The sequence below is a fragment of the Hypanus sabinus genome, chromosome 2 (genome assembly GCF_030144855.1).
Source record: "Hypanus sabinus isolate sHypSab1 chromosome 2, sHypSab1.hap1, whole genome shotgun sequence".
Taxonomy (NCBI): Eukaryota; Metazoa; Chordata; class Chondrichthyes; order Myliobatiformes; family Dasyatidae; genus Hypanus; species Hypanus sabinus.
This window is the reverse complement of record NC_082707.1, coordinates 23,740,494-23,756,690: the sequence shown is the minus strand read 5'-3', so window position 1 is coordinate 23,756,690 and position 16,197 is coordinate 23,740,494. Positions and strand designations below refer to the sequence as shown.

General features: G+C 42.0%; 1 long non-coding RNA gene across 2 annotated transcripts in view; it reads right to left on the bottom strand.

Annotated features, from left to right (window-relative positions):
• The window catches only part of LOC132407154 (uncharacterized), a 35,780-nt gene extending 20,501 nt beyond the window's left edge, over positions 1-15,279 (bottom strand). For both annotated transcript variants that reach the window (XR_009516384.1, XR_009516387.1), the window contains exons 1-2: positions 15,075-15,279; positions 10,952-11,104 (exon numbers count right to left, since the gene is read on the bottom strand). This is a non-coding gene — a long non-coding RNA (uncharacterized LOC132407154). The remainder of the gene's footprint in view (positions 1-10,951; positions 11,105-15,074) is intronic.
• Between the last annotated feature and the right edge of the window lie 918 nt (positions 15,280-16,197).

Below are 16,197 nucleotides of genomic sequence, written 5' to 3'. Positions count from 1 at the left end.
TCGCCTTTATACAGGGGTCTGTGAGAGGAGCCACAGGAGCAGTCAGCAGAGGGGTGTGTCCAGACAGGTATACACATAGTTTACCACACCCTTCCTCCTGCCTTCTCCCCGTCACCTTTGAAACTCTTACTAATCAAGAACTTATCAATCTCCAGTTTAAGTACACCCAACAACTTGGCCACCGCATCCATCTGTGACAATAAATTCCACAGATTTATCACTCTCTGACTAAAGAATTTCCTCTTCATCTCTGTTCTAAAGGGATGTCCTATTCTGAGGCTGTGCCCCTCTGGAAACACCTACCCCCCCCCCCCCACCGCCCCTATTTAAATCATCCTCTCCCTGTCCAAGCCTTCAATATTCGATGTTTTAGTGAGACCCTCCTGATTCTTCTTAAATCCAGCGAGTACAGACCCAGAGCCATCAAACATACGTGAGTGTGATGCTCCCCCATGCACTAGGTTTGTTCATTTCTAACTTAGAAAAAGTTTGGGTTTCAAACAGTACTCAGGAATATATTGTGAATCTGCAGATGCTGGAAATAAATAAAAGCACAAAATGCTGGCAGAACTCAGCAGGCCAGGCAGCATCTATGGAAGGAGGTAGTGATGACGTTTTGGGCCGAAACCCCTCATCAGGAGTGAAGTAACATGGGATGGTGGAGAGGGGATACGAAGTGGGGGGAGGGATGAAGTAGAGAGCTGGGAAGTGATAAGCTGGAGGGAAATGGGCTAGGGGGAAGGTGGAGAATTATGGGAAATAAAAGAGAAAGAAAGGTAGGGCTGGGGGGAGATTATAGTGAGGGAGGAAAGAGAAAGAGGCCCTGACCCCTGACCCCTGACCCCCCCTTACACCCATCCCTATCTACTATTTTAGTCTGGTTCTCTTTCTTTTTTCTCCCCCCTCAATATAATCTCCCCAGGACCTACTCAAACACCAGCCATGATTCTGAAGAGTTGTGCTTCTAGTCTAACTCCTGTTTTGCAGAAGATATTCCAGAAGTCTATTGATATTGGGACATTACCAGATGATTGGTTGAAGGCGAATGTCATTCCAATTTATAAGAAGGGCAAGTGCACAAATCTGGAAAATTACAGACCGGTTTCACTCACTTCTATCCCTTGTAAAATTCTTGAGCATATTATTCACCATCACATCATGGACCATTTAGACAGACACAATGTTCTTACTCACCACCAACATGGACTCCAACAGGGCAGATCTTGTGATATGCAACTTGATCAACGAATTAGCAAAGACCCTTGACAACAGAAGCCAAGCAGATTTGATCATACTCAACTACAGCAAGGCATTTGACCAGGTCCCCCACCAGAGATTGCTACGTAAGCTTAAACATGGGGGCATTAACAATAGCCTTCTACATTGGTTAAACATGTTCCTTACAAACAGACAGCAACGTGTGCTTCTCGAGGGGGCAGAGTCCCCTGAATCACCAGTAACACCCAAAGTGCCGCAGGGGACAGTGTTGGGACCCTTACTTTTCTCACTTACATCAACAACTTGCCAAATATAGTCAAGCCCAAGGTCAGACTCTTTGCAGATGACCGCATAATCTACCGTGAGATAAAAAATTACCAGGATGCTCAGCTGCTACAAAACGATATTGATTCATTACGTCAATGGGAGTCTCAATGGTAAATGTCCTTCAACTCATCTAAATGTTATACTATGCATGTCAATCACAAAGTTAAACCAATCAACACGACAGATAACATGAAAGGAAAGATTCTTGAACCAGTTACCCACCACCCATATCCTGGAGTTGAAATTAGCAAGGATCTTAGTTGGGCATGCCTCATCAATCAGCTTACAGCCAAAGCAAACAAAATGCTGGGTATCATGTGAGGAAACCTCCGCTCACGTAGCAAATCCGTCAAGGTCATGGCATACAAGACACTTGTCTGTCCAAAGCTTGAGTATTGTGCGGCTATATGGGATCCCCATCAAACCAACAATGAGAAGTTCATCGAAAAAATCCAACACCATTCTGCTTGCTTTGTGCTAAACGATTACGGCAGGAAATCCAGTGTCACCAACGTGCTCTCTAACCTTCACTAGGAACCACCTGAAAACCGACGTACTAAAGTATGGTTAATCTCCATTTTCAAAGAAGTTCACAGCATCACTCCATCAAACATCTAAATTCATCGCAGGGTCTGTTCAACTCGACGGAAAACTGGACCTCACACACTGGAAACCCCTTCATTCAACAAGATTTGCTACCAGTTCTCCCTCTACCCAAGATCAGCAAGAGAGTGGAACCTTCTGCCCCCAGACCTGCGCAGTATTTCTGACATTAATATTTTTAAAGATAGACTCAATCAAATCAATTTAAGGGATCTAGTCAAAAAAGCTCACTTTACAATTTAACTCTCATGCCGTTCACACCGACTGCATGTTGTAACAGCCATCCGGCAGTGCTGGCGCAGTACCAAGCAGAAGAAGAAGAATATAGAATGCTTTTGTAACCAGGAGAGTGCCTGTAATAATCATCAAGACAGCCACATGATGCTACAAATCAGCAATGGGAAAACTAAAGCAGTTTCCGTCTTCATCTTAGCACAATCTTTCTCAAGGGTCACACGTCATCAAATGGCCCATATGTTCAAAGAATAAGATTATTGTCAGGCAGCTGAAGCAGCAATAAAAACTTGCTTGTAAATGGCACAGTGGCTGCTCCATAAACTCCTACAGAGCAAGAGATATTATCACTGAAGTATAATTAGGATTAACACAGGGATTTAACTTGGTCATTTTGAATTTATTGTTGCTGGAATTTCTCATAACACAGAGATAAGTCAAAAGGCAACACAGAGACTCAATATGTTTTACAGTGCCAACTGTAAGATCAGGGTTCAATTCCCGTCGCTGTCTATGTTCCCTCCATGATTGCAAGGGATTCCTCTGGGCGCTACACATTCCAAAGATGTATGAGTTCGCGCTAGTGAATTATGTCATGCTACGTTAGCAAGGAACTGTTGTGATACTCAGCATAATCCTCACTGATTTGATTTGACACAAATGTCGCATTTTACTAGAAGCTTTGATGTGCATGTGACTAACAAAGCAAATCTTAATCTTAAAGTCCTTGAAAATATAGACTGTCAGCAGATCAGGCAGAATATGTGGGAGAGAATTGGAGTTAATCAAGTCTGAAGGCTCTTGATCAGGATGGCGACATTGTGCCCAGGAAGTGCAGATTTGGACTGAAATAGAGCATGGGAAGGAAAGAAGTAGAGAACAGAGAATACACTGCCCAGGTTCTCAGTGTAACCTGCATGGCATCATTGTAACCAGTAAGGATGACAATGAACTTCTCCAAAATGTCAAGACAGTGTTAAAAAGATTAGATGATTATGGACTCAGAGCATGACGTAACAAGTGTGGATTCTTTAAACCAAATATCATTTACTGTGGTCACACCATTGATGCATAAGTCTGCTGAGAAAATTCAAGCAGTGGTGGATACCCCAAGGCCAAAGGACATATCAAAGTTGTGATCCTTTTTTAGGATTTATCAATTACTGTAACAGGTTCCTGCTCAACCTGGCCACTGTGCTCCACCCCTTGAACTCACTAACACAGATTTGGAAGAAATGGCAATGGACAAAGCAGTCTGAGTTGGCCTTCCATGAGGCAAAGGAAATGATGGTGTCAGGTACTATAGGCCAAAAAGATATAGGAGAAAAATTAGGCCATTTGGCCCATTGCTTCTGCTCCACCATTTCATCATGGCTGATCCATTTTCCTCTCAGCCCCAATCTCCTGCTTCTTGCTGTATCCCTTCATGCCCTGACCAATCAAAAATCTATCAACCTCTGCCTTAAATATACATAAAGTCTTGGTGTCTACAGCTGCCTGCAGCAAAGAATTCCTTCAGATTCACCACCCTCTGGTTAAAGAAATTCCTCGTCAACTCCATTCTAAAAGGATGTCCCTTTATCCTGAGGCTGTGTCCTCTGGTCTTAGACTCACCCACCACAGGAAACATCCTCCCCACATCGATTCCACCAAGGCCTTTCACCATTTGACAGGTTTCAATGAGGTCATCCCTCATTCTTCTAAATTCTAATGAGTACAGGCCCAGAGTCATCAAACGATCTTCACGTGACTAGCAATTTAATTCTGGAATTATTTTCAAGAACTTCCTTTGAACCCTCTCTAAATTCTAAGATAAGGGGGCCAAACCTGCTCACAATACTTCCCGTGAGGTCTGACCAATGCTTTATAGAGTCTCAGCATTACATCCTTGCCTTTATATTCCAGTCCTCTTGCAATGAATGCTAACGTTACATTTGCCTTCCTCACCACACATTCAACCTGCAAATTAGGGAATCCTGCACAAGGACACCCAAGTCTCTTTACACCTCGGTTTTTTTGTTATTTTCTCTCCATTTAGAAAAAAGTTAACAGTTTTATTTCTTCTACCAAGACCATACACTTCCAAACACTGTATTCCATCTGCCATTTCTTTGCCCATTCCCCTAATCTGTATAAATTCTTCTGTAGCCTCTCTACTTCCTCAAACCTACCTGTACCTCCACCTACTTTCAGATCTTCCAGTTTCCAAGAAAATTCCGTCTAATTATGGTAACCACACACTTCATGCCCTGTGACACCTGGAACTTCTACCATACTGCTAGTGTCTCCCAGAGTGAAGTGTCATCAGCAAATTTAATTAGCAGATTGGAGCTTATTCAGTCTGTTCGCCATTTTCTTGTACCCCATTATTACCTTTCCAGCATCATTTCCCAGTCATCCTATCCATTCTAGCCTCACTTTTATACTTTATGTATCTGAAGAAAATTTTGTTATCCCCTTTAATATTATTAACTGGCTTGGTTTCATACTCTATCTTTACCCTCTCAATGATTTTTTAGTTGCCTTCTCTTGGATTTTAAAGGCTTTCCAATCCTCTAACTTCTCACTAATTTTTGCTCTTTTCTATGCCCTCTCTTTGGCTTTTATGTTGGCTTTGACTTCTCTTGTTAGCCACAGTCGTGTCTCTTGCCTTTAGAATACTTCTCTCTCTTTGGGATGTATCTATCCTGTGCCTTCCAAATTGCTTTGAGAAACTCCAGCCATTGCTGCTCTGTTGCCATCCCTGCCAGTGTTCTTTTCCAATTAATTCAAGCCAGCTCCTCCCTCATGCACCTGTAATTCTTACAACCCCACTGTAATACTGATACATCTGACTTTAGCTTCTCCTTCTCGGATTTCAGGATGAATTTGATCATATTGTGATCACACTCCCCTAAGTACTCTTTTACCTTAAGCTCTCTAATCAATTTTTGTTCATTACACAACACCCAATTCTGAACAGCTGATCCTCTAGTGGACTCAAGTTGCTCTAAAAAACCATCTTGTAGACATTCTAGAAAATTCCCCTCTTGAAATCCGGCACCAACCTAATTTTCCCAATATACCTGCATATTAAAATCCCCCATGACAATTATAACATTGTTTTTTGTATTTTATATATGCCGTTGTAATTTGTTGGCCACATCCTTACTACTGTTTGGGGTTCTGTATACAATTCCCATTAGGGTCTTTTTACCTGTGCAGTTCCTTAGTTCTATCCACAATGATTCAACACCTTCTAACCTTATGTCACTTCTTCCTAATGATATGATTTCACCGAACAGTGCAACATCACCCCACCTGCCTTCCTGCCTGTCCTTTTGATACAATATGCATCCTTGGACATTTAGCTCCAAGCTATAATCTTCTTGGACTACAGTTCAGCATTCATGATTACCTCACTTTTTAATATATATCGTTTCTGTTTTTACACTATTTTTAATCTATTCAATGTATGTATACTGTAATTGATTTATTTATTCATTATTATTATCACTTTATTTTATTTTCTTCTTCTTCTGTGTTATGTATTGCATTGAACTGGTGCTGCTAAGTTAACAAATTTCACGACACATGCCAGTGATAATAAACCTTACTCTGATTCCATAATTCCCTCCAGGCTCGACATGAAGCTCCGAGACCTCGGCTTTCTCCCTGCCTTGTGCAGCTGGATTCTGGACTTCCTGTCAGATAGTGGTAAGAGTGGGCTTCCTCACCTCTGCCCTTCTGACCCTCAACGCAAGTGCCCCTCAGGGCTGTGTCCTAAGCCCCCTCATTTACTCTCTGTTTACCCATGACTGTGTCGCCATGCACAGCTTCAATCTGCTAATTAACTTTGCTGACGACAGTACGCTGATTGGCCTAATCTCAAATAATAATGAGGCAGCCTACCGAGAAAAAGTCATCACCCTGACAACCTCTCCCTCAATGTTGCAAACACAAAGCAGCTGGTTGGAGGAATGGAGACAGGCTAACCCCTATTGACATCAATGGTTCCGGGGTCAGAGTGTGAAAAGTTCCTCAGCATACACACCACCGAGGATCTCACATGGTCTGTACATACTGGCTGTGTGGTGAAGAAAACACAACAGCACCTCTTTCACCTCAGACGGTTGAAGAAGTTTGCTAAGGGCCCCTAGTTCCTAACAACTTTCTGTAGGGGCACAATTGAGAGCATCCTGATTGGCTGCATCACTGCCTGGTATGGGAACTGTACTTCCCTCAATCACAGGGCTCTGCAGAGAGTGGTGCAGACAGCCCAGCGCATCTGCAGTTGTGAACTTCCCACTATCCAGGACATTTACAAAGACAGGTGTGTAAAAAGGACCTGAAGGATCATTGGGGACCCCAGTCACCCCAACCACAAACAGTTCCAGCGGATACCTTCTGAAAAATGGTACTACAACATAAAAGCCAGGACCAACAGGCTCCAGGACAGCTTCTTCCACCAGGCCATCAGACTGATCAATTCATGCTGATACAATTGTATTTCTATGTTATATTGACTGTCCTGTTGTACATACTATTTATTACAAATCACTATAAATTGCACATTGCACATTTAGACAGAGACATAACATAAAGATTTTTACTCCTCATGGATGTGAAGGGTGTAAGTAATAAAGTCAGTTCAATTCAATTCAGCTATGATTCAGTGATGCTTACAACATCATACCTGCTAATCTGCAACTGTGCTGCAAGTTCATCAACCTTATCACGAGCATTCGGATACAACACATTCAGTCCTGTATTCAGCCTTTTCGATTTTGTCATGCCATTCTCAACCTTTTGTTTCCTAACTTTGTCTGAGGTCTTACTAACATCTGCCTCCACAACCTCTCCACTAACTGTTCCGGCTCTGTGGTTCCCATTCCCCTGCGACTCTAGTTTTAACCTCACTGTGAAGCATTAACAAACCTTCCCACTACAATATTAGTCCCCTCTGGTTCAGGTGCAAAACGTCCCTTCCGTACAGGTCCCACATTCCCTGGAAGAGAGTCCCATGATCCAAGAATCTTAAGCCCTCCTCCAACACCAACTCCTTAGCCAAATAATAAACTATATAATCTTCCTAGTTCTGGCCTCCCTAGCACGTGGCATGGTTAGACATCCTGAGCTCACAACCCTGGAGGTGCTACCCTTTAACATCGCATCTAACTCCCTGAACTCCCTATGAGGAGTGCCCCAAAGAATGAATGACAGTTAAAATGTTAGAACCCCAAAACTCCCCCCTCCCACGCACAAGCAGCAGTAAGGCAATGACCCCCCCCCCCCACAGACCCCACCAGCAATAAAGCATCAGCACCCTCCACCAAGCACTCAAGCGTCAATAAAACACACAATACCCCAAAGACTACTCATTCACTCAATAATTTGTGAAACCACATGCTCTCTCTCTCTCTCTCTCTCTCTCCTTAATAAGTAAAAACGAGATGTCCCCATTTCACAGTGAGAGGGGAGACATAAAAATCAACTTGCTGCTCTACGATGTTAAAAGTTTGTTGCGTCACTTTTTCTGAGCTCTACGCCGAGAGAGTTGGCACCAAAAAGGCACGGATCTCTGGACACAATGCCCGGCAGCTAATCCGCTGCTCCCGATGTTCTGTTATTCTCCTGTGATGTTTCAGTCAGGGGCACCGGCCTAGAATCAACCCGTCATGTGGATAGTCAGAGGCTTTTTCCCAGGGCTGAAATGGTTGCCACAAGAGGACACAGGTTTAAGGTGATGAGGAGTAGGTACAGAGGAGATTTCAGGGGTAAGTTTTTCACTCAGAGAGTGGTGAGTGTCTAGAATGGGCTGCTGGCAACAGTGGTGGAGGAAGTTATGATAGGGTCTTTTAAGAGACTTTTGGATAGGTGCATGGAGCTTAGAAAAATAGAGGGCTGTAGGTAAGCCTGGTAATTTCTAAGGTAGAGGCATGTTCCGCACAACTTTGTGGGCTGAAGGGCCTGGGTTGTGCTGTAGTTTTTCTATGTTTCTATGTCCCCAGAGCCATGAAATTCTGGAACCCTGAAGGTGCGCTAGTCTTCAAGGCCACATCCCTGGGATATCAAAAAGCAGCCAGTAGTGAGGTCCTGAGAGCAGCTCCCATTCACGCAAAGAACCAAAGTCAATGAGTAACTTCAGGTCAGGGTCTTCAAAAGAACCTTGAAAAGGAATAAAAGAGATATCAAAGGTAAAGATAGAGCTGTTTCTGAAGGAGTTGCTGTTTAGCACCATCTTGACTTGGCTCAGCCTCCATTCATTGAGTACCTTATGAAAAAAAAGGGTGGGGGGAGAAACTAAATAGACAAGCTCATGTGCTTTTCTTTCAATTAGTTCTGGAGTTGCAAGTCGAATCGATGGGACTAGGCAGATTAATAGTTCAGCATGGACTAGATGGACCAAAAGGCCTCTTTCTGTTCTGCAGTGTTCTGTGACTCTATGACTCTAAATCAGGTCAGAGAATGAAAGGGGCTGCAAATGCAGATGAGGAGTCATGGGGAGATCTGAGGAATAGGACAGGCAATTCCACATATCAGCAAAGGAAACTATATTAATTAACAAGCCGGAAGGGATTCCAAATTCAGTAAGCGGTAGGAGTGGAATTTCTTGCAGAAAGATCCGTGTTGTTTTTTTTTTTGGTGGGGGCTGATGGGTAATGAGTGTTTGATTATCAATAGAAGGCCAGGTGCTCTCAGTAATGAGCTGTGTTTCAAAGGTTAATCGTATTTGGTAACTGAAGTGAGTTTCTCAATGTTCTCACAATGTGATTGTAATGTTTTTAATTCAATGCTCTCTTCCCTATCGTGTGATTTAAGTGACTTATGCCGCAGCTGTTTGCCCTCGTGACTTGTTACTGGGAGCAGGTCTGCTCCCCTGTAATGTGATAAATCTGGAGAAGGATTTCACCGGCACTAATGTGAAAAGAAATGCTGCTTTTTCTCTTCCCTCCCTTTGTCGTTTTCTCCTTCTCTTCTCCAAATGGTGCAAATCTCCACAGAGTGCACACACGGTGGGGTGGGGTGGTGTCATGACACGGACCGATGAGGTGGCAAGACAGGTTTAGTAAGCCTCTCAGCCGAGCAGATGGGACCAGGGCTGAGTTCAAAGGCAAGGAAACTCTACTATTCCTTCACCTGTCACTGTCTACGTCTCATATGGAATACTGTGTCCAGTTTGGGACAAATGGCTAAACATTTAATCAATGAATTGGGTTTTAACAAGTATCTTCAAGGAGGAACGTCAATGGGGATGCAGAGAGAGTAGACATGGAAGAACGTCAGGATTCAGGAGGGTTATGTATCGAGAGGAAATTATGATGATAGCAAGGTATGGAAAATTGAGGAGGTAGTGGAAGATCTAGCAATAAGAATGGGAGATTTTTAAAGTGAGGCATGACTGGACTGGGTCAGAGGGAAATGTGTGATGAATATTTCAGGACATAGCAGAGGTTCAGATGAGACTGGTTTATGTTAATAAGTTTGTAATGTATTGTACTGTTGCTGCAATTGATGGTTCTGGGCCTGTGCTCACTGGAACTTAAAAAAGATGAGGGAGGAGCTCATTGAAATGTACCCTAATTTTGAAAGGCCTGGATAGAGGAAAGATAGAGAGGATATTTCAAGTAGTGGGAGAGTCGAGGATCAGAATGCAAAGATGTCTCTTTGGAACAGACATGAAGAGCAATTTCTTTGGCCAGAAGGTGGAAAGTCTATGCAATTTCTTGCCACTGATGGTTGTGGGGGCCAAGTCATTGGGTGCATTCTAAGTGGAGGTTGATAGGTTCTTGATTAGTAGGGGTGTTTAAGGTTACAGGGGGAAGGCAGAAGGATATATCTGAGAGGGACTAATAAATCAGCCGTGATTGAAAGGCAAAGCACACTGATTGCTGAATGGCCTAAAATCTGTCTAACCATCTCCTATGGTCTTATGGTCTAACCTATCATCCAAGGGGGCAGTGAGTCCAGCTGGAGAAAAGGGTTTCAGAAAAAACACACAAGATTTTTGAAAACATTGACTCAAAGCATAAAACTGAAAAGTCTATATATATATAAAGTATATAACTCCTGGTGACTGTTGAAATAAGTTTTAAAAAAAGCTCCTTAATTCTGAAGATTCTGCTGTTGACATGAATGTTTATTGATCAGTAAACACCTCTCTGTAAATTATACATAAACGTTCACCAGCGCACAGAACCACACAGCACTGACACAAGCTCTGAGCCCCACAAAGATTGGGCCAACCATCAATTGCCAATAAAATTCATTTCAGGCTAGAAGACAACTCCTTTTGTTTTAAGAGGTCAGAGTGAAATATGGGAAGCAGTTTTTATAGAAATTCAGAAATTACAATACATGCCAAGGTGTGTGCTTCCAGATTAATTAAACACAATTTAAAAACTAATGAAATTAACGTTACCATTCTTTTCATCTTTCAAAAAATCAAAACTACCTTCCATATGGAAATTGTACTTTAGAGCTTATGTAAAAGAACTAACAATTTTAAATACTATAATTTATATTGTTGTCTGTTGAGTGGCAGGGTGGAGATATGTCTCTACCAAAAGAGGTATTTAGCAATCCTTACCTTCGCAGGTCTGAAAGTCACTCTTGTTAGGTGCCCCACCCCCCAAATCAGGGTCACGTGAAGCCACGGGAGCAGGTGTTAGATGGTCGTATGAGCAGCTGGTACATATCTCAGGTCCTGGTTATGCAACCACTGACACCAGGCAGACAATCTCTGAAGAAATGATAATGACTGAGGTCACTGTCTCATTTTATTTATTTACTAATTAATTTATCCATTGAGGTACAGCGCAGAACAAGCCCTTCCTGCCCTTTGAGCAGCACCACCCAGTAATCCCCGACTTAATCCTGTCCTAATCATGGGACAACTTACAATGACCAATTACCCTACAAAACTGTTCATCTTTGGAATGTGGGAGGAATCTCACGCAGTCACGGGGAGAACATACAAACTCAGAGGTGGGAAATGAACCCAGGCCGTTGGTAGTGTAAAGCGTTGTGCTAACCACTACACTAGTAAAGACACTGCCCAGGAGAAGACAATGGGAACCCACTTCAGTAGAAAAACTTGCCAAGAACAATCATGGCCATGGGACCAAGATCGCCTCTGTCATTCAACATGGCACATACTGATGATGATGAATCCTATGTATGGTTAGATGACAAACCTGAACTTGCATACTTCAGTTCTACATTTGCTCTAATAAATAAAAGTCTCTATTCATTTACTGCCTTCCATTATCCCAGAACTTCAATGAGCTATATTACAAAGTAAGAAAATGTTAGTTCCTGCATAGCAAGATCTCATAATGGCAATAGAGTACTTTTCAGTAAAGTTGATGGATGCCTACGCAATTGTACCTTTCACATAACGCGATGAGGGCAGAATTCTCAGTCTGGCTTTGACATTGGAATCATATGTCCTGCATATCACACAGCTGAGTTGGATCAGTAATGAGGCATTAATATGTAAAGATTTTAGATGAGAATTCAATTCAACTGTTGAGCAGAATATGCACCATTTAAAATAAAGATACTGATTTTTTTTGTATTTATTCCTTTGTCAGTATCTGAGCTAATGTACATGTGACAAGTTCGGATATTCTCATTGTTTTTTTGAGAGACACAATTAACCCACCTACATGTGAGTGGATAGATAGGCCATTTTAGAGTCTAATTTGTAGTTGTATATAAACCAGAAGAGGTAAAGGAAACAGATTCCCTCCCTTGAAAGATGTTTCTGAACATTTTTAATGGCAACCCTCTGGCTTTTGTAATCACTGTTTCTCTGACTAGTTTGTTTCCGGATTATTTTCGACTAGGAATATGTTAGCCTAGACTGGTTTCCAGAATATTTACTGAATTTAAATTTCACGGCTTCCATGATTTAAATGCAGATTTCTGGATTATTCATACAGGTTTCTGAATTACTGGTCCCATATTTAACCTGTCCTCCTCTGCCATACCTTAACCCCGTAATGTAACTACTAAAATGAATACTGATAACAGACATACAGTTAAAACAGAAACCAAGATCGACATTTTATATCCTGAGTTATAGGGAAAGGTTGAATAGGTTAGGACATTATTCCCTAGAGCACAGGAGAATAAGTGGAAATTTGACAGAGGTTTACAAATTTATGTGAGGTATAGATAAAGTAAACGCAAGCAGATTCTTTTCCACTGAGATTATATGAGACTAGAAGAGGTCATTGGTTAAGGGTGAAAGGTGAAATATTTATGGGGAGTCAAAGGGGAAACTTCTTCACTCAGAAGGTGGTGTGAGCATGAATCGAAATTCCAGCAAAAGTAGTCGATACAGGTTTGATATCAACAGTTAAAGGAAGCTTGGATATGGACATGAGAGGTTTGGAGGGCAATGATGCAGGGGTGAGTCAGAAGAACAAGGCAGAATAATAACTTGGCATGGTCTAGATGGGCCAAAGGACCTGTTTCTGTGCTGTAGTGCTCTATGACTTTATGACCTCTTGTAATGCGAAGGAATGGTGTGGTATCCGTGATCAGCAGGGTAGATTCTTGGCTAGAACAAGTAAATCACAAATTCTAAGATCAAAGTAAAAACTACAGATGCTGGAACTTTGAGATGAACACACAACATGCCGGATGAACTCAGCAGGCCTGAAGGACCTAATGCATTGATTGTTTTTCTTTCTCCATTTTCCCACCATCTTTTATTATAGAGTTCCAAACTTATTTGTACAAGCCTCCAGGACAGGTTCATACTCTGCTCGTCATTGAGAGCATATTTCTGGATGTCACTCAGTGATTCAGACATCATTTGCTCGGTCACATCTGTACCACGCCAGATGATCTCCCCCTCTCCCACTCACCCGGATGCCAATCACAGCGCACGTTGAACTGGAGTACCAGAGCTCAGCAGCAAAGAAGTACAACCATTTCCCATATCTGCAGAGTAATTATAAATAACGCGGAACGGGAGTATCAAGGGAATGCAAGGCTAACAGTTACAAGAACACAGATGCTTTTAATGCATTTGAATGGGACATCTGGCCTAAAATCAACACAGGAAATGGGAACAGTGCACGGTCAGCAGGACATACTCAATGACCAACCAATGGAAAACAAATCATATCTCCAAAAGGCTCCGGGGAATAAATTTGTTTTCTAAGTTTAATAATTCTCTGTTACACAACCTCCTACCCAATTTTTCAATAGTTTTAGTTAGTGGAATATATTCCATGAACTTGAACAATGTACCTTCAGTATATTACTTACTTACTGCCCAATACACCGCAGGCAGTTAGGGCAGCAATGAAGGTCCTCCGTCTCTGTATAGAAAGATTCTTCATTGCTGTTTCTGTAACAACTGTTTTTTGACCAGTTAGTTGTTAGGCCTGGGCTGAACCCCCAAACCTAGAGAACCAAACCGGTGACCTGGTTGGTATGGGTGACCCTACCAAGAGCCAAAGCAGAAAGTCCTGACTCCAGCCAGCAACTCTCTCCAGGTCATTGAAGCACACACGCCTCCAAACCCTACGACAAGGTTGTGGTCCTTTTAGAGGTACCTCTGATTGTGTAGGTGTTATTTTTGATAAATATACCTTGTCAAATCAATTGGCTAAAAATACTTCAGTTAGTTCACTCGAAGGTACGCCTGTAAATGTTGAGAAGTCTCATGTGGAGAACAAAGTCTGGAACTGGGTTGTTGTGCTATGCATGGGGATCGCCCAGAGAGTTGAGGAAATAGATAGGCTTTGAAGTGTTGTGGGTGAAATGGTATCACGGGCTAATTATCCAGGTTTGTTCCAGAAGTTGGTAAAGGGAGACATTAAGTTCCACTTTTTAAAACTTACGTTACAGGGATTTCAGTTCAAAGTTTTCACAGCAACACAGTTTATGAGAATTCAGTGCAAGCTGGGGTAGTAGAAGTTACACTAATCAGCCACGTCGATCACTTACTGCTGCCTCACAGTTTCAGTAAACAGAGTTCAATCCTGCCCTTGGGTGCTGTCTCCGTAAATTGTGTGCAATCTTTTCGTGGCTACTTGGAATTCTTCCGTGATGGTATTAGGGCCCCGGTACACAAAGCCCTAAACTCAGAAGAAGACTTTGTCCTTTCTGATATAAACATCTACAGCTGCCCTCACTACGGTGAGGTTATAAATTATCCACCTACTCTTCAGAAACTTGCTTACTTCCCTGCGGTGAGGTCTAGCCACCAATGCCCACTGCTTGAGTGGTGGGTCACCCCTCCCTACCAAGGAGGTGGTACTTCCAGCAAAGAAGTCGTTTAAACACTTCTTATTTTGTTTTTAACAATACGCATTTAAATTTAGACAGATAGTTCTAAACACATTTTTAATATTTACAGAGGGTTTTAATTTATAAAATATTTCTAATTTTAAAAAGATTTAAAAATTACAAAGGATTTCCAAATGTGGGTACAATTCTTACGAAATAAAATAATCTAACAAATTGCAGATGAGTCGTCCATCACAGAAACCAATGACTGAGGAATGGATTTTGTTCTTTCTGTCATTTCTAACAATCCTCAATACTTTCTAATATTTAATCACTTTCGCTACTAAAAGACATCATCTGTATGTGGTGTTTACCAGATACCCTTGCTGAAACAAAGTAATTTACACAGGTAGTCTCAAAGATTCTGGAGACAATGGTGCAATTTACATAGCTGTAGTTACCTGATTTAAAGCAGGAAAATTAACACAGCCCCATTGTCTTGCATTTGGCTAATACAGGCAAGGAGTTTCGTGGTCATTTCACTTTGCAAACCACATCCGATCGCAGCCAGCCCAGATGTCCTTTTAAATTCTTGCAATTAACATTAAGAACTGAAGACTGGTTCTTGTTTACAAAAAGAAGCTGAGCAAGGAACATTTGTTAGAACTTAACTTTGTCACAAACAACTCTGACCCTTTGGAAAGGCCATGTTGCTGTACTGGAAAACTGAGGTGAGCAATAAGCCTCTGGGGCTCCGGGAAGTGAATATTCATTGCATGACTGGTTTTATTAGGGCTTGTTATGGCAATTGCTCAGCACGTGACCACTTGGAGTACTGTGCTCAGTTCTGGTCGCCTCACTACAGGAAGGATGTGGAAACCATAGAACGAGTACAGGGGAGATTTATAAAGATGATGCCTGGATTGGGGAGCATCCCTTATGAAAACAGGTTGAGTGAACTCGGCCTTTTCTCCTTGGAGTGACGGAGGATGAGAGGTGACCTGTCAGAGGTGTATAAGATGATGAGAGGCATTCTTCATCTGGATAGTCAGAGGCTTTTTCCCATGGCTGAAATGCCTGCCACAAGAGGGTACCGGTTTAAGGTGTTGGGGAGTAGGTACAGAAGAGACATCAAGGGAAAGTTTTTTTATGCAGAGTGGTGAGTGCATGAAATGGGCTGCCGGCAACGGTGGTGGAGGCAGATACGAAGGGTCTTTTAAGAGACTTTTGGATAGGTACATGGAGCTTAGAAAAATAGAGAGCTATGGGTAAGTCTGGTAATTTCTAAGGTAGGGACATGTTCCGCACAACTTTGTGGGCTGAAGGGCTCGTATTGTGCTGTAGGTTTTCTATGTAAGAATCAGAATCAGAATCAGGTTTATTATCACAGATATTTGACGTGAAATTTGTTAACTCAGCAGCAGCAGTTTGATGCAATACGTAATATAGAAGAAAAAAATAATAATAATAAATAAGTAATTAAATAAATAAATTACAGTATATGTATATTGAATAGATTAAAAACATGCAAAAATCTGAAATACTGTGTATTAGAAAAAAGTGAGGTAGTGTTCATGGGTTCAA